General features: G+C 50.5%; 1 long non-coding RNA gene across 1 annotated transcript; it reads left to right on the top strand.

The window, feature by feature from the left end:
• The first annotated feature begins 12,473 nt into the window (after positions 1-12,473).
• Positions 12,474-20,120, top strand: LOC132664042 (uncharacterized). Its single transcript, XR_009603395.3, has 3 exons — positions 12,474-14,674; positions 15,135-15,380; positions 18,905-20,120. It is a non-coding gene; the product is annotated as an uncharacterized LOC132664042 (long non-coding RNA).
• Positions 20,121-21,943: the final 1,823 nt, after the last annotated feature.

Raw genomic sequence — 21,943 nt, forward strand, 5'->3', positions numbered from 1 at the left:
CACAGATATGAGCAACACAAAAAAAGTTGACAAACTGGACTTCATAAAAATTAAAAATTTTGTACATCTAAAGACAGTATCGGCAGAGTGCAATGGCAACCTATAGAATGAAAGAAAATATTTGGAAATTATATATTTGATAAGAGTATAGAATCCAGAATATATGAAGAATTCATACAATGCAAAAACAAAGACAAACAACCAAATTGAAAAAAAAGTGTGTAGAAGATATTCTCCAAAGGAGATACATAAATGACTGACAAATACATGAAAAGAAAGGTGCTCAACATCATTAGTCAATGGAAACCCTTGTATGTTGCTGCTGGGAGTAGAAGATGGTACAACCTCTTGGAAGACAGTGTGGCGTTTCTTTAAAAAGTTAAGCGTAGAATTATCATATGACCCCGAAATTCCATTTGGCGAAATATACCCCAAACGGGTACTCAAACAAGAACGTGAACACACGCACTGATGGCAGCACTATTGGCAACAGCCGAAAGATGGAAACAGTTCTACTGCCCATCAGTGGATGGATGGATAGACAAAAGTGGTATATCTGCAGCTATAGAAAGGAGTGAAATGCTGATACATACTATAGTGCAGATTAACTTTGAAAAAATACTACGTGAAAGAAATCAGACACAACAGGTCATATATTGTATGATTTAATTTATACGAGATGTGCAGAATAGATAAATCCATAGAGACAGAGCTCGATTTGGTGGTTTTCAGGAGCTGAGGGGAGGAGGAAATGGGGATAAGCTACTGAATGGGGAAGAGGTTTTACTTTGGCGTGATGAAAATGTTTTGGAATTAGATAGAGGTGATAGCTGTGCAGCATTGTGAACGTACAAAATGCCACTGACTTGCTTACTTTAAAATGAGTAGTTTGATGAAATCTCCTCTCAATCTACTCCATCCATCTAGAGCCTCTCCTGAAGGAAGAGGCTGGAAGTGGGTGGAGACTAAGTGTCCCAGAACAGATGCTGGACTGTCTCTTGGAATGTCTATCAGTTTTCTCTAGAATGTGACTAGTGCTTTCATCCTTAGGACCTTAGTGAGATACCCTGTTACTATGTGTGCTCTGTGACTTATGTTGAGGCTCCATGCCTCTTCTCTCCAAAGAGGAGTGTGCAACAGAGTGGAGCCTTCGAGCACCAAGGAAATGGGATGCAATGTGCTCTTGACCTCTCAAGTGACTTTTGCGCTCTTACCTAAAGGAAGAACTTAATCCAGGACCAATGCCATGACTCCTCTTTGCAAGGTCCCATGAAAAATCATTCATCACCTAATTATCAGTCTTAGGTATCTTTTAAAAATTTTTTTTCAATGTTTAATATTTTTGAGAGACAGAGACAGAGCGTGAGCAGGGGAGGGGCAGAGAGAGAAGGAGACACAGAATCCGAAGCAGGCTCCGGGCTCCGCGCTGTCAGCGCAGAGCCCGATGAGGGGCTGGAACCCACGAAGCATGAGGTCATGACCTGAGCCAAAGTCGGACACTTAACCGACTGAGCCACCCAGATGCCCCAAGAGTCCGAGGTATCTTAACGAGATGGAAACTTTTGAAAACTTTTCTAGCATCCACACATTCCAGTTTCTTTCCTTTTACAGGTAAAACAAGGCTCAGGCATATTAAAAATTTGCCCGGAATCCATAGAAATAAAAGGTAGATTAGTGGTTGCATAGGGCGGGAGTGGTTGGTTGTAAATAGGGAGTGGCTGCTAATGGGAGGGAGTTTTCTTTTGGGATGATAAAAATATTCTAAAATTGATGGTGGTTGTGGTTGTACAACTCTATGAATATACTAAAAATCATTGAATTGTACACATTACATACTATGTGAATTATATCTCCATAGAGCTGATCTATCTATCATCTATTATCTATCTATCTATCTGTCAATTGCCTGGGGCCATTCACAGCTAATTAGTGGCAGGGGAGCCCTTCAGTTCCATGATAATAATGACCTATCACTATGAGTCTCAAATGACCCTTTGTCCCAATACCTGTGTCTTTTTCCAGGACTGCTCTGAATAACTGCATTGCTCCTCTAAATTACTTGCTTACGTGACAGCTTCGTTGGTCTATCCCTATAAGACAGGTCAGATGATGCATGCTCTATAGGACTTCATATTCAAGTGGCTGATATTATGGCTAGACTCCCCTGTTGGAATGAAGATGTCTGTCTGTTTGGGAAACGAAATCTTCCAAGGAAGCAGATAATGAAGTTTTCAGTTCCTAAGCATTTTCTGATGCAGTGGCTCTGTTGGGAAAGCCCTTCTGGCCATCCTATAGGAGAAGGTCATGTGAGATGAAATAGAAAAGAATTTTCCCAAAGAGGAGGTCACTCCGCTTCTGAAATTATCTAGACACAAACCAGACGGAGGGGCACAAAAGCCCTCCTGGCAATTATGTTCCTAAGCCCCCTTGGTAATTGGTCAGCGCATTTGAGAAGCATTCAATGAATTATTGCTGGCAAAAATGCTTTTGTATGAACAGTGAGTCTAAAGCATATGGGAAACACTACCGGCCCAAATTACTTTATTCTTTCAAATACAATATCCCTACAGCCGTTGGGCCGACCTGAGGCCGGGGGGGGATGACTGAGGTCTTTTGAGTCCAGCTGCTCGTCTAGTTGAGGTTACTCCGATTGGTGGTTTTGGCCTCCGGAGCTGGGTCTGCTCACACACAAAGCCAAACGAAAGCTTGGTTGTCGCACTGACTCGGGGAGGGAATCCACTTAGGGAAGATGGCCAGTGTGCATTGTTCAGGAGTCCCTCCTTCCAGCAGGGGTCTGCACGAAGAAACTAGAGGGCTCTCCACCACAGGCTTGACTTTGGGGCTACATGACCCGGCGTTTCCTTGGATGTTTTCCATCACGCTGCATTTGGTTAGTCTGTTCTCGCGGATGCTGCCTTCTATGCAGAAAGGAGCCATATTAGACTTAAGGAAATTTTCCTCAAAATAGCTTCTTTTTATACATGCCTCCAACACACTTCCTTCTTCGTCTGCTGTCTGTTCTGGGGCGCGGGGGGGGGGGGGGGGTTGGGGGAGGCTGCAACTCTCTGCTGACCTGAGTTCAGTGGTCTGTTGCTTATTTTATCTCCCCAAACAAAACAAATTTCTCTCCATTTTGTTCTATTTCCTACCAGATAGAATCTTTTGTTTTCACTTGCTGCCTTGTCAGCTTCCAAGAATTTTTTTCTTCTTGAGACTACTCGAGACACCCAGGGTTCAGTGGTCTGTGGCCGGCTCCGGCCCAAGGTCGAGGATTCCCTCCTTTTCCTTCCCAGTATTGTCCAGCATCCTGCGGGGCCCTGTCCCCGGCCACACCAGCAGACGGTGCGGCCTGGCACTGGCGTCCTCCTGCAGTCTTGGGGCACGGTTGTACCCTGGCCAGGCCTCACCACAGCTGCGTGCTCTCCCATGCCCGGGGCAGGAGGAAGCCAGAAGGTCCGAAGGAACGGGTTCCTCTTGGTCCTCGGCTTTCTGGGTTGTCCCCGTGAGAGCAGGTTGGAGGATCTCAGGACACCGCGTGTGTCACCTGCCAGGGGGTGGGCTGCATCTGTACTTTAGGGGGAGGCCCCAAATTAGTTTAGGAACACCGCAGCCTTGCTCCAGGGCCTTTTCAAGTAAGGAGGAGGCTTTCTCCCTTACAGTCTTTCCCGTAGACTAAGCTTTCGTGTTAAACACAGACTTAATAAATTCGGAAGTAAAGTCTTTTTAAAAATCTTCCGTGGCTTCCGTTACCCGCGGCACAAAGTGCAGTCGTGGCAGGCCGGCCCACCAGCCACCCACAGTCCACATCCTGGATAGGCCCTCCGGCCTGCCACCCTGAGGCTTTAGGCTTGCACGGCCCCCTAGTGCCCCTGTGCCCTAGTGCCCTGCTCCACCAGCCTGGCTCTAGGCTGTGCCACCCTAGTGAGGGGCTCCAATGACCAGGAGTACTCTGTAAGACGTCCGCAACTTTCTGGAAACTCACCACTGTCATTCACGATGACACGGCGTGCCAAGAGCCTCTCTGCCCATCTCCCCACCTAGACCGTGAGCTCCCGGGCTGGCCTACAATGGTGTTTAGCACATAGGAGGTGCCCAAGAAGTATTATTGGCTAGACATCTGCAGGATGAAAGTGGAAAGGCTTTCAATTCCACTCAACGAACACGTTTTGAGCGCTAAGCCAGGCTGCGGGAGTGATATAACGCTGAAGGAGGGGCCCGTGGCTGAGGAAGCGGCACAGTGTATGACACGCAGGTGGTGGCTCCAGTCACATACAGGAGACCACTGGCGGCATCTCAGAAGGTTGCTGCTTTACCGATCGTTATTTATGAGCACAGAGTGTGGGCGGGGGGCTCACAGGGGCGTAACCTAGAGGGAGTCGTTTTCTGAAATTCAACGGACGCACGTGTAAGTACGTGTGTATGCTCCTCTTTCAGACTCCCAGATCGCTCAAGAAGATTCCCTTCGTCGTTTCTATTCTGGGTGGGTTCCTTCGCCCAGGCAGTGAGTGAGATCGGTTTTCCCTTAAGGCAGTTGAAATCATTTCCTCTGAAGAATGGAGCAGGGGAGATTTAGTCGCCGCAGGCATGCTAGAGGAAGGAAGGCCTGGGACTCTGGCCCCGACTCCCCAGAGCCTCTCAGCTCCAGGTCAGCACCGGCAGGCGTGTGGTAGGCATTGGGCAGACAACAGAGGGATGCTGCACCCGCTCTGACATCGTCACAAACGGCAGGTCGTCAGACTATTCAAAACGTGTGTCCTCCAAGTCTCCGCAGAGGATTTCTAGGTATTTTGCTGAGATCAAATACTTTCCAAGAACGTTGAACAGGGCTCTTTCCTGCAGAACCTCCACTGAGGCTTTCCCAATCACATTCGAGCAGGGACTCCCCTTTTCCATCCTAATCACTTCCATACCATACGTATTTGGAAATGCTGGTGTGTTGACAAGAAGGGACTCTGCAGCCAGAAGACTGAGCTTCCTCAAGTGACTTGGCCCTCAAGCCAGGTTCTCTGTGCTGTGCAGGCCGTGGCGACGGGTGCGGGACGTGGGCTCGAGGGCCCGTTCCGTGAACATAAGTCTTGGTTCGTGCTTGATGGCTTTGCCCATGGTTGGAGGAACAGACCTCCTCTATTCAGACTATTTATTCTTATGCCTATTCCCTCTTAGAAGAATGAGAGGTCATCCGTGAGCCTCAACTATGACGGCCCTGGAGTGCGTGAGTTCATAAAGAAGCAAGGACAGTTGTCCCCTTCGCTGCCAGCCTCATGACAGGAAATGCCTTACCATGGAAAGCGGGCCCGGCCACATGATTGTTTACTCTGATTGTTCATTCATTCATTCATTCATTCAACCAATACTGACCGTCTTTCTGCTGCCAGGCACTGTGTGTGGAGTACGGGGCTGTTATAGTGAAGAAAAACAGACACAGTCTCTACCCTTATGGGGTTGCTGTACAGTGTGGAAGACAGACTTCCCAGACGAGCGGAATCAGGGGCGCACACTTCTTCCGTAAAGGGCCAGAGAGTAAACACTTGAGGCTTTGCAGGCTGCGTGGTCTGGTGTGACTGCCCAGGCGTGCTGTTGCAGCCAGCGTGCACAACTGCACGGTCGCGTGGCCGGTATCACTTTAATTACAAAGATGGATGGAGAATGGACTTCGGCCGTGGGCCGGAGTTCGCCAGTCCCGGTCAAACAAATGCATGTTCACCTCATTCATTCAGATGCTTTGGATGATGAGAAGAAATCAGATAAAGTGGGGCGAAAAGAGCAGTTTAGGCAGATGCGGGGGTGGTTAGGGACTGAGGTGGAGCTGGCGAGGGAGGGAGGTGGACGCCACTGGGCCGTCTGGCCAGGCTCAGCGCTCTCCTAAGCCACATCCTGTCGACTGTGCCGAAGAGAGTGGGTTGAAGAGGAAAGGGGCGGCCGTGGGCAGCCCGGGCGGGAGGCTGGTGTGGCTGTCCCGGCAAGGGTGGCAGGAATGAGGGCAAGAGGAGCACCGTGGAGCGGGAGGAAAGTGTAACCCGAGGCAATTCTCAGCGAGGAAAACAGCAAACTTCATTCTGGGTTTAGATCTGAGGGCGTAGGTGGAGCCCAGAATGACTCCCAGGGGTCTGGATTGTCTTATCGGATGGCTGTGTTTCTGAGAAGACCAGGGGAGGGGGCCACGTGGGGTCGGTGGGCTGGGGTGCATTTTGTGTATCCAAGGAGGCAAGAGTGGAGCTGGACCTCAGAGGAGAAAGCCGGGTGGAAACCATATATCCAGGTGGCAGTTGAAGACTTGAGAAGGGGTCTGTCCACTCAGGAGAGAGCGAAACCCCCTGGCTGCCAAAGCAGCTGGCCGCCTGCTCTGTAAGTAAAGTTTTCTCGGAACATGGTGGTGCTCGTGCGTGTATACACCACCTGCTGCTCCTTCTGTGCTGCACCGACACAGCTGAGCAGTTGCAACAGAGACCTGATGGCCACGAAGCCTGTAGCATTAACTCTCTGATCCCTAGAAGAAAAGGCGTGCTGACTCTTGGTACATAGAGTGAGGAAAATGTGGGTGTAGGGCCAATCCTTGAAGAGATCCCACATTTAATGTGCAAGGGGAAGGGCATCAGCGTCCTAGGGGGTGGCAGAGAGGGAGGGGGGGCCCAAAGCCAAGAGAAGAGGGCATTTGAAGAAAAAGGCGTGGTCATGAGTGTCAGAGCTTTGGGGAGGTCAGAGGGAGATGAGGACAGGACCACCATCCACTAGACCCAGTGCTGGGGGTCAGTAGGGAGCCTGCAGGGACTCGTTCCACGAGACTGATGGGAGATGGTGTTGGGGGCCAAGGAGAACAGAGAGGAGAGGACAAGGGGGCCGAGAGGGGGACTGAGCGACAGAATGGCAGAAGGGCAAAGCAAACACGAATTACCAAAAGTAAATATTAAAGTTCTGCATCGATTCTCTGTAAGCCCCCGCCCATCTCCATGAGCCTTAGTAATACCGTGTCACTGTGTGTGTGTGTGTGTGTGTGTGTGTGTGTGTGTGTGTGTAAATCAAGGAAAGATTTAGTTGTTGTAATATGTAATATGTATAGAACAAGAATTCAGGGCAGGCAGGAAATAGGAGACAGAGATGACTTTGAGAAGTAAATTCCATGGAACCTTGTTTGCAGAAAATTTTGGGAGATGACACTTTCCTCCATCCCCCCAGGGTTTAGGGTAGAGGTAGAATATGATATTATCTGGATCTTGAGGAGCTGGGAGTCCCCAGTGAACATCTGGATTACCAGAGCTGTGATTTGGGGTGGTGGTTGGGGAATAAATATATTTATTGCCATCTCTCCTTCCCGAGGCGTAAGCCTCCTGAGAGAAATCCTGTCTGACTTGCTCATGGCTGCACCTCCTTTCACGTAGAACAGTGCCTGGCACAAAGAATGAGTGAGTCCTGAGAACAAGGAGGGACACATTTTTTATTATCACCATTTTATAGATCAGGAAACTGAGGTCTAGAGACCCAAGTGTGTGCATAAGGGATCCAGACTTTTCATTTCTAGTTTACATATAATCTATTTATTCTCAAGCCTTATGCTATATGGCCCATGAGGGTCCACTCTCTTGGGCATCTCCCTGCGTGACTATGTCCTCTGCACTGCCAGGTGCCTTTTTTGTGATGTTGGTGATAGATGGAGGGGAGCCCAGGAGGATGGCTGTCTGACCTCCTGTTTTGTAGTGGCTTCGACCGCAGCACCTACTTATCCCCTTCCAGAGCTCCCTGCCACTCTTCAGCGACTCCACTTTTCACCATCTGTTCAGTTCTCCACGCATCCTACAGCTTTAGGCAGGCGCCCGTGTACATGAGTGCAGGTTACGGTAACAGACTAGGATGTCACATGAGCGAGACCGAAATCCTCCAATCCTTGGCTGGCCTATGGTTTCTTATTAGTGAATTGCTTTTGATGTGCATTTTTAAAAGTTTGCACAAGCTTCCAAGTGTGAGTGAAGGGTGTAGGGAGCGTGGGGCAGAGAACTTCATCTCTGAAGTTGACCTTGTGTGGTCAAGCCCAGTTATCAGCAGTGGCTGGAAACACACTGCCTAAGAAGTATTTAGAATATAAAAGCTGGGGCTACTTGCTTCCTTTAAGGAGGTTGCTAACATGCCTCCATGGCTCCACTCTTTAGACACTGAAGTCTGAATTCTAATCTGGTTTGTAAGCATGATTTCCCGCCGCAGCTCCCTCCTCACGGGAGCCCTCATGCCCTGCTGGTGGGCGTGCAAATGGGATGGTCATTTTGGACACAACTGACTCCCTTGAGCCAAATCAAGTAAGGGACTACTCTGTAGCCAGAAATAGCTCTGTGGGAATCCACTCGTGGTGATGGGTCTACAGATGTTCACTCCGGCGTCGCGTGTGCAGCGGGAGTTTGGGGCAACCTGCAGCAGGGCACGTGGGCCACAGAACACGTGTACACTTAGAAGCAATGGGCCCCTGGGGCGCCTGGGTGGCTCAGTCGGTTGAGCGTCCGACTTCAGCTCAGGTCACGATCTCACAGTCCGTGAGTTCGAGCCCCGCGTCGGCTCTGGGCTGACGGCTCAGAGCCTGGAGCCTGCTTCCGATTCTGTGTCTCCCTCTCTCTCTGCCCCTCCCCCATTCATGCTCTCTCAGTGTCTCAAAAATAAATAAACATTAAAAAAAATTAAAAAAAAAAAAGAAGCAATGGGCCCCTGTGTGCACAGTGGTGTGGACTGTCTGAAAAACAGAGCACTTGGATAAAAAAAAAAAAAAACCCAGGACATTTAAGGAGACAAATCACACCATCCATTTACATAAATAGAGAATACCCGTGCATAAAAGTACAAAATGCACTTTGTAAGAACACATCAAATATGAAGAAGCGCACTGCAAGAGGCATTGCCTTTGAAGGGGAAAGGGACAGGGTGGGGAATGGGATATGGTAAAATTTAATAATTATAGCGACAGGGGACTTGTATGGGCTAATGATGATAATGTGCCAAGAACCGAGGAACATGATTAACTCAACCCTCTGCATTGGATGCTTAAAAAAATCCTTTGAGGCTTTTCTCTTGAGAAGTCTAATCCTTATAACAGGTGTTGGCGAGGATGTGGAGAAATTGGAACCCTTGTGCACTGTTGGTGAGAGTGTAAAATGATGCAGCTGCCGTGGAAAAAGTATGGAGGTTCCTCGAGAAGTTAAAAATGGAATTACCATATGATCTGGCAATTCTACTTCTGGATATTTAGCCCAGAGAATTGAAGAGTCTAGAAGAGATATTTGTATATTCATGTTCATAGTAGCATATTCATGACAGCTAAAACACTGAAGCAACCCAAGTGTCCGCAGACAGATGCGTAGAGAAACAAAACGTGGCACATGCGTACAATGGAATATTATTCAGCCTTGAAAAGGAAGGAGGGGCGCCTGGGTGGCTCAGTCGGTTAAGCGCCGACTTGGGCTCAGGTCGTGATCTTGTAGTTCATGAGTTCGAGCCCCGCGTCGGGCTCCGTGCTGACAGCTCGGAGCCAGGGGTCTTCTTCGGGTTCTGTGTCTCCCTCTCTCTCTGCCTCTTCCCCACTCGTGCTGTGTCTCTCAAAAATAAATAAACATGATAAAAAAAATTTTTTTTTAAAAAGGAAGGAGATTCTGACATATGCCACCACATGGATGAGCCCCTGGCAAAGTGAAATAAGCAGATACAAAGAATCAAATACCGTATGGCTCCACTTACGGGAGGTGCTCAGAGTAGTCGAAATCACAGAGACGGAAAGTAGACTAGCGGTGGCCAGGGTTTGGGGAGCAGGGAACGGGGTGATGCCGTTTCACGGCAACGGAATTTCAGTTTCGCAAGGTGAAAAGATTCCTGGAAGTGCAACAATATGAACGTACTCAACACGAACGAACGGTACGCTTAGAAAGGTTAAAACGGTAAATATTATGTGTATTTTACTGCTGTAAAAAATTGCAAAAAACGTCTATGCCTTAACATGGTTTAACGGTCTGGGTAACACTTTGTGGTCTGGTTGCCGCTTGCTCCTGCAAACCTCCCTTCACGGCACCCTCCAGTTCCCACTCCCCCAGGAGAGACACGCCCCCCCCCCCCCCCCCAAAAGGACTGGCGGGTCCCTTGGCCTAAACCAGTTCCCGTTCCTCGTCACCTGGGTAATGAGTTCAGATCCCGGTCTAGATGGTGTTTTCACTGTCCAGCTCGCCTTGACCCTCAAGCTTGAGTAGATTTCTCTCCTCAGTTCTTTTACTACCCTCGCCTCCCTGAGCACTGTGCAGACCGGCCCCTCCTCTCCACTCACCTGGGAGGGAAGCAGGGACCACCCCCCAGCTCCCCCCACCCCTTGGTGCTTCAAAGCAGGACTCCCGGTGGGGGGGAGTCAGTAGGCGTCCTCTATCAAAGGAATGTTTTATTTTCGGAGGAAGCCCAAACATTCAGCTGAGCAGGGTAATAATAATCTTGCTTTCTGATAAATTCTCAGGGGAAAAAATAATTTGGGCTATTTCTTTTCAACTTGGAATTTCTTTTGAAAACTAGCCTCTTCAGCTGGCCTAGCTCCTGTGTTTGCTAACATGCCTCTGTGTGGGTGAGAAGCATTTTGTATCTGTCATACCCTGTGCTGTTTTCCCCCCGGGATGGGGTGATTTATGGTGAACAGCCCGCAGCCCTCCGGGGCCCTCCTCCACGGAAGTCTCCGTGAGAGATAGGCCAGTTCTCCCAGCAAACCACGTGCACCCCAAACATCAGCCGCTCTCCATCAGTGCACGCTGATGTCACTCTGGCCCCTTACTTCAGATCTGGACTGAGCCCCAAACAGGGACCGTCTTTGGAAGGAAGATAAAGAGAGTTAAAAGGAAGCCAGGACTTGAACTAAGAAGCGCCCCATCTGGGAGCCCTTGTCTCTGGTCACCGGCTCCGTGTAGCATGTGCATGGGGCAGGAGGGAGGGAGGGCGGATAATGGGGGCCTGGGGACGGGAGGCCCTGTGCCCTGCCCCGAGCTCTGAGGGGCTCCTGCTTTTGCCGGCCCCGCTGTGACGCTCCTGGCTCCGGGCTGGGCGTTGACCGAGCTTTCCTGGGTGCCTTTGTTCCTGAGCTCGTATCTCTGGGCAAATCCCAAGGACCCAGGTGGGGCCTGCCGACCCTCCTTCCCGGTACCTGCCACAAAGCCACGGCCCTTGCCTGCGTCCTCCCTCCCCGAGAGACCCTGTGCCCCATCCAAGAGGTGAGAACGGATGCCGCTCCTGCTCTGCTGGGTGTCCTCCTGCTACCCGCCAGCAACCCTGGTGGTCGGGGAACCTGGAATTCGGCCGCGGCTTCTGGTCTCGGGCTCGGGGTCTGCCCCTCAGGGCTGGGGGCAGGCAGGGGCTGGGCAGGGACCCTCCCTGGCTCGCCCACGTCTCCCCAGCCAAACCGAGCTATGAAAGGCCCCATCTGGCCCGCGTGGAAGGTCTTCGGCCCCAGCCTCAGCTAATTTGTGTCCTTTTTTGAACGCGCAGTAACCGAGGATCGCCAGGTCTGGCAGTTTTTGAAAGAAGACTTTCTTTCCATCTTGGCAACTTGTCTCTTTAAAGACACTGCGTTCTTTTTATTGGATGGGAAACAATTTCACAAATAACACATTTACTTGGGTAATAGGACCCCACCTCGTCCTCCGACCATCCGCCTCTCACCAGTAGAATTTCTCTCTTATCTATTTGTTCCTTGGCCTCTGGTGTTAATTGTCATAAGGTCAAAGTATAAACTCTCTAGGGGATCCCGGCGTTGTAAGGATTTGACTGAAGATCAGAAACAAATTGCAGCGAAGTAAAAACATCAGGGCCGCAGCGCCGAAAGCTGTGAGCTCCCCAAACGGCCGCCATCTGTGCCGCGCTGGGCCTCCGGCTGGCGCCTGAGTCCGCTTGGCTTGGCAGGCTCTTACTCAACGCTCTGTTTTCCTTGGGGGGTGGGAGGGGGCGGGAGGGTGAATCGGGGAAGGAGGGAGGGAGAACTGAGGCAGCGAAGTTGCCCTTTCGCCTCATGATTTATATTTGGTCAGAGTAGCCCTGTTCCGCTTTCTACTAGCTGGAATGTGTGTTGGGCATGTTGTTTCAATATGAGACAATCAGCTGGGCCCTCTGTGGAATGTCCCCGGAGACTGGAAACGACCTCCCAACAGGGTCATTTGTTCAGCAGACTTCTAAGTGGCATTCCTCAACATCTGCATTCTATTAATACCTTCAGAATATTTCCATCAGCTTTGGGAAATCAGAAGATGCTTTGAGAGATGGTCGGCACCGAATCCCGGGGAATGTTTAATTCCTCTTCGTGAGTCTTTGGCGTTGCCAGGGACCTCCTCCTGCCCTGTCCCTTCTCCTTCAGCGTCAGGCAGGTGGATATCCACGTTCGCCCAGTAAATCCCCAGGGCGAGGCGGTCTGTCAGGTGGACCGCTTTAGCCTAGGAGGGCCCACGGTGGAAGGCGAGTGTGTAAACACGCGGGAGAGAGTTGGATGCGGGCAGAGCCAGCCGGGACAGACACCCCGGCTGCGTCTGCTGGAAAGGAGTGGAGAGAAAGGCCACAGCGCAAGGGGCCCCAGCGCAGTGGTGCAGGGCTGGCTTCCAAGTGCCCATGGGCGCCTCGGCCCGGACGGCCGGCCCCGTCTTGTCCTCCCAGGGCACGGAGGCGTCGAGGGGAAGGTTTGAAAAGAGGGGTGCAACGAAGAGGTGGAAGCAAGGGGGCATTTCTTTAAGGAAAATGAAAAAAAAACCAACTAGTTGAAATACACAGATCACGTGGAACTAAAACTTAGGTTAGTAAAGAGCACACTCGGGGAGGGTGGTGTGCTCCCGGACACTTGGCCTCCCGAGGAGCCGGATGTAGAGGAGACCTCGGGGAGAAAGTCGTGAGGGTGGAGGGCTGCTGGATGGGAAAGATGAGGGAGAAAACAGGGAATCTGTGAACCCGTGCAGGGCCAGTTCAACCCGGCTCAACTCAGCGGAGTGTTTCATGAATATTCACCGTGTGCAAACACGGAGTCAGGTACCCTGTAAAGCAGGCTTCGAGGTCACAGGAAACGTGATCAGAAAGTGAGATCTAACAGAGGGGGACAGTTTCCCAAGGGGCATCAAGGAGACACTCAGGGGAAGTACGGGCCCTGTGGACTGTGGGCCGGCCAAGCCGACGTGGGGGCCAGACCATGCACCTGCTGGGGGTAAGTGAAATGCATGTGCCTCGGTGCGGAAGCCCCCTCCCCAAATCTGTCACAGCAGCTGAAGAGGTGTGTGCAAACAGATCCATTCAGGTATTACCTTCAAAGGATTAAAGAGTAAGCCTCTGCCTCTAAAAAGTCCTGGAAACGTAATTTTGCCCAACATGTACGTTACTGCTTAGAATGCTAATATGCAAGGCTGGAGGGATGAATTATAAGTCTTGGTAAAAATTATGGAGCAGTTTTCTTGGAAACTGAGAAGAATGCCAGACTCTGATAAGGCCCCTGATTGTGATAAACTGCTTCCTGCCTGTGTGATTCTGAGACAGCTTGTCTTCACTGGCCCAGAGGAGGCCGAGGCAGTGGGAAAGGCCCCCTCGCAATCCCGGACCCGCGGGGGTGCCTGCTGAGCAGCGTCCTCTGCCGGCGGGAGGGACCTGCTGGACGCCCGTCACCGCCGCCCACGCTCCACTGGCCCTGGCGGCAAACCCTGACCTCAGCCTGGCACTTCTTGCCCCGGTATCATGCGAGCATTCCGTGAGCAAAAGCTTAAAAAAGACACGACCGTCCGCGCCTGAGATCGAAATCTTCTTTCACTTTGTCAGAATCAGGCAGAATCACTTGGAAAACAAATAAACAGATACAACACATAGCTGGAGTCGGGTCTTTGGCTCAGGAAATTCTTGAGCTCACGTGTCTGCTCGGAAGAGGTTCCCACAGCCTGGCCGTTATTTTTTATCTATCCCCACAGGATGTACTCCTACACTGTCTCTTCCAGGGTCCCTTGCTTCCTGTCCATGTTCCCACAGCTGCCGAGGGTGACGGCTCCAGTTTGCACTCAGAGACTCCTGAACCCAGGGTCCTCGCTGTCTGCCTGAGCTGGTAGCTGCCTGCAAATGCGTGGCAGATGTTCCACATCAGGAATCAAAACCGAGTTTTCGCACCACGCGGCACATTCTTCCTCCCGGTCCTCTCGACAGGATGTGGAACAATTTCCCTCATCTGTTGCTTGCTCAGTGGGGCTGGGACTTTGTGGATTTTACGATGATACTTAGATTCCTCCCAAATCTCTTCCAAGAGGTTAAAAAACAAAGAAAACGTTGATTCAGTCACAGACGGTTTCTAGTTGAGGAGTTTCTGGCTTTGTGGGACACACAGGTGAAATCGGGCAGCAGAAGGAGAGGAACCACCTCACGGGGTTTCCTGAGTCTTGGCATCCAAAGAATGCCCTCCGGCTAGCTCAGGGGTCCTCTCAATTCTGAAGAAAACATGACCAATCTACAAGATTAAGGAAAAAAGCAAAAGGCAATCTCTGTTCATTTGCAAATTGGACAAATTCTGAGAATTACTGCGATCCTGCACTGGCACGGAGGGCACCCTGGTAGGGGACAGACAAGAGGGGCGCCATTTCTCGCAACTATACTCAGTATGTGATCGGTGTCCAGTGACACAATTTGGAAAATATGCCTACTGCAACGGTTTCCTTCTGGATTCCCAGGCTGTGTGAGTTCCCTTGGCTTAACTTCTTTGTTTTCGTCTTCCATTAGCAACCGGGAAGGCAAACCAACACTTGCAGCAGCTCACTGGGCCGGTCCCCTTTGCGTTGTTATCCCGGTCGATCCTCACAATTCCCTGGCATGAGTAGCGTATGCCCATTTCACTGATGGGGAAGCTGAGGTTCAAAAACATTAGGTCGGTTTCTCAAAGGTCGGCCGGCAGCTGGTATATTTGGATTCAAAGTAGGATCTCTAAGATTACAAAGCTGTGCTCTTTTTTCTATGCTGAAACTCTTTCATTGGGGATCTATAGTTCTCCAGGGCACTGGTTAGGGAAAAAGGCACACGAAGAGAATTCAGGGGTTTTTGTTTGTTTGTTTGTTTTTTCCATTTTGCTATTTGAGAGAAATGGGCTGTTTTTCAACCACTCTCATTCCTGCTGCATGGTTTTCTCTTTGTCCCCACAGCACACTGGGTTCACAGATGCTGTCCTGCGTGGGCACGGCCCATCCAGTGTCTTGCACAAGCTGGGTGTCGGCGAGTGTTGGTGAAGGGGACCGAGGCACCCTTTATTTGTCTTTATTTGTGCAAGCACGGAACGGGACCGGAAGGCATCCAACTCAGCACCCCTACTCCTCGTCCAGGATTTGAGCCTGGAGAGTCTGGGCCACGACTCTCATCAGGGTGGGCTTGACTGCTTACCAGTTACTGATGTAAGTGAACCACTGTACTAGATTCGAGGTTGGGGGCATGTGTCCTGTTGGTCCTTCGAGAGTTAATGACTTTTCACCATCTCTGGTAAACCACAGTGGAGTCTGTCCTCTTGGCTTCGTCCATAGCTTTCGGTTCAAATAGCCACACGCTGGCTCTCGGCTCTGTTTGGCCATTGACGGGGGTGGTGGGAAGTGACTGCTGACCTTTTGTGCGTTCCTAAGGCACCTCTCTGAGATGGTTTTCTTCCCCTGCCCTGCTTAGGGGCCCTGGAACGTTTCCATCTCCTGTGAGCGCTGCCTTGCGTGGCCTTTTCCAGCATGGCAGCCGTCCGCAGGAACCTATTAATAGTCTTCGTTTCCAGTATGTGCCCTGTAAAGTCAAGCCTCATTTTTAGCAGTGCTCTGTTACTCACAATTCTAGGAAAAGTTCCCTTGGACTGTCTTCCTGCCAGAGGACGGCTCAGCCCCCTCCGCCTCCTCGGGAAGGGGAGAAGGGAGCCCGTGGATATGTGTACGGTGGGCGGGACATTCCTCACAGGAGCCTCTCTCCCCCAGACCCGTCCTCTGGGGGACACGAGCGTCCTCGTTTGGACCTTGATGAGCACCCCCCGGGCGAGGAGGGTGAGGCGGTGGCCGCCCAGGGCCGAAGCCACGCTTGTGCCATCGGTTCCTCTCGCGCCACACACCTAGTTGGTCAACACGTTCAAGATCCATCCAGGGACCGGTGCCTTCTGGCGGCTTCCCGCTCTGCCCGCTTGCCTGAGCGGGCCTTGTCCCTCCCCAGGCCCACGAGACGCCAGCGGCCTGGCCTCCACCCTTGCGTTACCCTCCGCACATACCCGGAGTAGGCTCCTAAGGCAGAAAGCTGACGAAGTCGCTTCGAGCGGCCGGCTGTCCCCGCCGAGCACCGGTTCGAGTCTCCGCCCGACCTGCACGACTTGCTCGAGCCGGCCTCTTCGACCTCGTCTCCCATCGCCTTCCTCCTTCCTTCCGCTCAACTGTACCGTCCTTTCCTCTTGCCGCGGCCCCCGCCCCCGTGTTTTGCACCTGCTGTTCCTTCCACCTGCAATGGTTTTCCTCCTCTTTCTGGTCCCCGCTCAGACGTCCTCTTGGCAGAGCAGCCTTCCGGGACCACCTGAGGCAAAACGGCAGCCCTGCCGGGCCTCCTCTGTCTCCTTCCCTGCTCTGCCTTTACGACCATCTGCTGCGCTGTGGGCTTGCTCGCTGCTCACCTCCCGCTGCTGGAAGGCAAGACAAGTGCCCTGAGGGGCGAGCGCGTGGTTCCGGGAGGATCCCCGGAAGACGGAGCAGGGGCTGCTCGGAACAAGTGCTCCCCAAATATCTGACGAAGGAGTAGTTGTTGAGCAAAGGGGGCATGAGATCATCAAACCGCATTTCACTCCTGGCCACGAGCAGGATGCCCCAGGGGGCTGACGCACGCACAGGGGCCACAGTCAGGATGTGCCCAGTGCCCCTGGCCTTCAACAGCTGGACACTCCAAGGCAGAGCTTCACGGCGTCGACCCTCATGAGATACAACTTCCTCCCGTCCTCACCTGGACGTACCTTTGGCTTTCGTCTGGCAGGAGCGAATTCAAAAAAACTGAGCCCCCCAGCAAGGCGGTTACTACCTCGTTCACACTCACTGGAGCCAGAGGGCAGGAGAATAGAAGCAAACGGCCTCCAGAGAGGGGTCCCCTAGCATCTTACTGAAGGCATCAGCCAGGCACAGAACACAGAGTTAGATGCCGATCAATCTGATGGAGGTTTTAGGGGGCAGGTGACTCTAGTTTACATCTAGATATTCTCTTGGGCACCTCAGTTACTTTTTACTGGAAAACCCACCACAGACGCTCAGGCTAACGGAAGGGTAGAAGGAAGCTGGCATCAGTAACTCGATGCTACTTTTGGAGGGAAATCAGATAGTGAGCCCGCCATGTTTTCCATCAGCATCGTTAACTGCCAAAGTGTGGAGTTTTAAATGGAAGGAAATCTAAGAGTTATCCTGCCAGCTCCTCCTCGAGCCTGAGCTCCCTGAGGCTGGAACCATCACTCTCTGTGTTTATCTGGTCCTTATGCTGGGCAGGGTGTGACAGACCCCAAGCTCTTCTCTAAATGGAGGGTGAGGGAGGCCAATGGAATTAATGGATTGATTTTCTCCATAGCAAAGTAAGCCAGCTTTTCGTTGCTTATTTCTGGAGAAGAGATGTGTTTTCTCTACCAGTACACCAGTTTCTCTTTTCAGACGGCTAAAAAATGATCAATGTTAGAACTTCTTAAAAAATCAAAATCCTAGTCTGTCTATTCAATGTTCAAATATTTTTCTTTCTGGGCTAGTGAAAAGCAAGCTTATTCTCACTTTTACTAATATAGTTGTTGAAAATCTGTTGGGTCAGTTCGAATTTTTTTTTTTTTTTTTTTTTGGCAGTGGGAAAGATCACTATTAGAGTATAGGAATAATTATTAATAAATGTATCATGAGAAGGGATGACATCCTGTGTCCTGGGACAACACTCAGCCATTTCTTCTAAGATGGACATCTTTCTGGTGTTGGCTCCACTTTGCTGGAGAAGATTCTGAGCGTGTATCAGTGTAGGTTGCCCAACATCAGACAGGGACCAGACTGGGGAGCCTGGGCGGCTTAGTTGTTGAAGCATCCGACTTGGGCTCAGGTCATGGTCTCATGGTTCGTGAGTTCGAGCCCCACGTCAGGCTCTGTGCTGACAGCTCAGAGCCCGGAGTCTGCTTCGGATTCTGTGTCTCCCTCTCTCTCTGCTCCTCCCCACTCATTCTCTCTCTCTCTCTCTCTCTCTCTCTCTCTCTCTCAAAAATAATAAATAAATGTTAAAATATTAAAAAAAAGAAAGATGCCAGGCGGGGGGAGAATGACTGAGTATTGTCCAAGCACTGGGGCAACCCCACACAGCAAAGTACTACTCATGTGTTGCAGAAGGAAACTCTTCCCCGATAAACACAGTGTGCGGTTAGCGTGAATAGCCCTGCACCAGAAGTCGGAGAGGCCGGCACTCTTGTGTCCACTTAGATCTCATCCGCCTGAAGCCAGGGGGTGGTGGAAAGTCATGTCAGCTTGGTTGTGAACAATCCGATGCTAGTGGCTGCCGCACAGAGGTCCAGGCAAGGCCTTTATCTCCTGGACGGTGCTCCGACATCCTTGGCCTCACAGCTCGAGGGTGCTGAGACTGCAAGGTGCATCCAGCTGGCTTCTGCCTTTACCTCCGTTTAACTCCAGCGGTGTTGCTCAGGCCCCTCTGTCCAAGTAAGCCTCCAAAATGTTGGCGGCGAGGCTGTCCCTGCACCTGCCTTGGAGACGGATGGAGGAGCCGGGTCTGGGGGCCCCCGAGGGTGCTGTGGGTTCCCTCTGATGCCTCCCAGGGACTTTCTGGCTGGATCATCATTAGGTTAGCAGTGAAACGATGAGTTTCACAGGATGAGGAACAATAGAAGAGAGGCCATTCAGTGCCTCTCTTTCAACTCCTTCCCTGTCTTTTTCTCCCTCCTTTTCAGAAACAAACGAAAACTAGAAGTAGCTGAGAGCCAGACTTAAATTCCTACAGGAACAGCCTCTCCGGCTGAGAGCTGCGCATCCATAGGGGAGTTCCAGACAGCTTGGAGTGGTGTTTGCAGAGGTTTGATGAAAATGCTTTATGCTCCCGGCAGCACCCATGACCTCTGTGTTTTCTCCCCTCGTGGGAACGTACCACCCCTGGGAAAGGCTGTGCACTCACCCACAGTGGTTGATGCTCAAGCTTGCAAAAATCCACCATGGCCTCTGACAGACGCTCAGCCTGAACACCGAGACTTTTCGAACCTGACGTCTCTTGGCTACAAGCTGAGTTCGAGCATTCCTCACTGATGTGGTGACTTCTGTCTGCCAGGAGCGTCGCCACAAAGTCTCCTCACATTGGAAACTCGGGGCCCGGATTCTGCCTGGTGAAGCTTCCAGTTTTCTAGGGCATTCGTGGGCTCTCCTCTCGACTTAGCAGGAGACCCGACGTGAAATCAACCAGATGAGGCCTAAGAATGAGTGCTTCTCGCTTCCTCTTGCTATTTTCTGATTTTTGGACCAAATGAGGAGTCTCCTCTTCTTCAAAAGGCTTTTTTTCTTCACTGAAGGGATCCAAAGCTGTTGCTAGAATCAGACCCAGGTTGCAATGACTGCTGTTAACACGGCCTTAAATGGATGTCTAAATACCTTTTGAGGAAAAATGGCTTTGGAGTTAGAAATGGAGCCAACTTGGCTTTCTCATCAGAGCCATTTTTTTTTTTTTTTAAATCAGTTATCTAAGCCCTGTGTTTTGCTTTCCTTTCTTCCACACCTCCTTCTAGAAGTTGAATAAGTGGCTCTGGAGCCAGATGGACATGGCATTGGATCCTGATGTGGTCCTTGTTTGGTTTGGGATCACTTAATTAACCTGTGCAAACCTCAGTTTCCTTGTGAGTCACCCGGGGGCAGTACCAATCCCCCCAGGCTCCCACCATGATGTAGTTCCAAGGGCTAAGATAATTTTTGCATATGTTTTTGGCACAGTCCAGGCATGCAGCAGGCATTCAATAAATGCTGACTCTAGGCTATTTTGGGGAATGGCACCTAAATCCACTTTGAAAAATGTGAGGAATGCCAAGCAAATTTTGAGGTATACAGAAAAATCGCAGTTAGAATTCATCAGAATTATTTCTCATTGTACAAAACAACAAAGTTGTTGTTGGATAACCCAAAACTCTGGTTTTGGATAACCTGTTCTGGATAACCCAGAACTCCGGTTATCCAGAATCATAAATAAACTCTTCTGGAAAAGTGATTTCTGTCGGAGGGTGGAGATTTTAACGCTTTCCATTTAAATTTAAATTTGAATACTTTCTGGGTGACAATCTTTTTGAAATACACTATGTCAGGTAAAGTTTCCAGGACAGAATTCATCAGTTTCCATCCATCCCATGTTGTCATTGTCTACATCAATTTTACCGTCCCACGGTTTGGATGGAGATGACACGGGATATGGGGCTTGCGGTAAGACCGACTTGTCTCCCTGCTTTTCCGTGCAGTGAATGCCTCCCACTCTGCCCGAGGATGGGCGGGGGGCTCCTGGCTCTGCCTTCAGACTCCCTTCTCACTCTCCTGAAAGATGCAGACGTGCCCCTGGCCTGCCTCCAATGCCTGTGACCCATACAGGACAGGGGTGTGCCGTGTGCGTCTGTAGAGGTAGCAATCCTATTTGGATCTTTGGGAGGCCTTCTTCCAGGCTTGGGGACATTGCAGAACTTTGGGGGATGTGAGGGTGGAGGTCTCTGGGCCACCGAGGTTTCCCTTTCTTCTTTTGCACCATTGTTAACCTTGTATTTCCCAGGGGGAAGACAGTTTGCCCTTAACGAGGGCAAGCTGAAAGTGGAAGAATAAAGCTGGGACAAAAAGTGTTCCGGATGTCCAACCTCCCACTTGTCTGTGGTAAGAGCTCTATAGGTAGAAGAACGTTACTTTGGCTCACCGACCCTACCACTTGACCAAAGGGCAACAGTCCCGAGAAGTTCAGATGATTCCTCCCAAAGCGCAGCCAGGGGAAGGCCAGGACATGCCTGAGTCAGCCCCGTTCTTTGTCCAGAGTTCTTTCAGCTCCGCACGTTGGCCAGATGCAAGGAACGTTCAGGAAAAGTGACAAGAATAGCATCAACACTTTGTTCTTAAAATAAGATCACGCATATAATTATTAGAGACTTTCTGCATGCATTTAATTTTCTATCCCTAGAATTGCCCAAATAGTAGCTTTTAATTAAATATTAAATGCTAAGTATTTGAAGCATGAGTAACTTCCTCATATACAAAAAAGAAGCTTTGCCAGGAAAAAACCGTCTCTCTCCCCACCCCCCTCCCCCTCTCAAATATCCCTACTCTCTTGCAATTAGAGTAATGTATAAGCCACAAGTTGGGTTGTTGGATTCCGCCGGCAGTCCACAACTGAAAGAGTATCACACTGTTTCTATTTTGCTTTCAAAAAACGGCGCCCAAGCTGGTTTTCCAAGATTGACTGGAGAAACGCCAAGTTTCCCATTATGGGCATCTGGAATGAGGGTCCAGTATGACTTAGAAGCAAACATGTTCCACTTCTCTCCAGCGGACTCCAGCTTCCTTTGTGAAGTCTGCACTCAGACTCACTTGCTTCATTGCGATATCTCACCGCCTGGAGAAGGACAGGAAGTCCTTGAGTCCTGCTCTATAAATAGATTGATGATACAGACATCCTCAGGCTTATGAGGATGAAGTAAATGGATTCACACATGCAAAACATTTAGACCCATCTCTGCTGCCCAGTGAGACATAAATGTTTTACCTCTTTTTATTTGCCACGATCACTAGAACTCTAGGCTTTACCTAAGAAATGTAGAAGGGTGTTTTTATTTTAGCTTTGTCGAGATATAATTGACAAAACTGTCAGGTAAAGCCTACAACATGGCGATTTGTTATACGTATATATTGTGAGGCAATATCCCGCATGAAGTTAATGAAAACGTCAATCGCTTCACTTATTCACTCCCCTCCCCCCCTTTTTG

This window comes from Panthera onca, chromosome F2, assembly GCF_046562875.1.
Source record: "Panthera onca isolate mPanOnc1 chromosome F2, mPanOnc1 haplotype 2, whole genome shotgun sequence".
Classification (NCBI taxonomy): Eukaryota; Metazoa; Chordata; class Mammalia; order Carnivora; family Felidae; genus Panthera; species Panthera onca.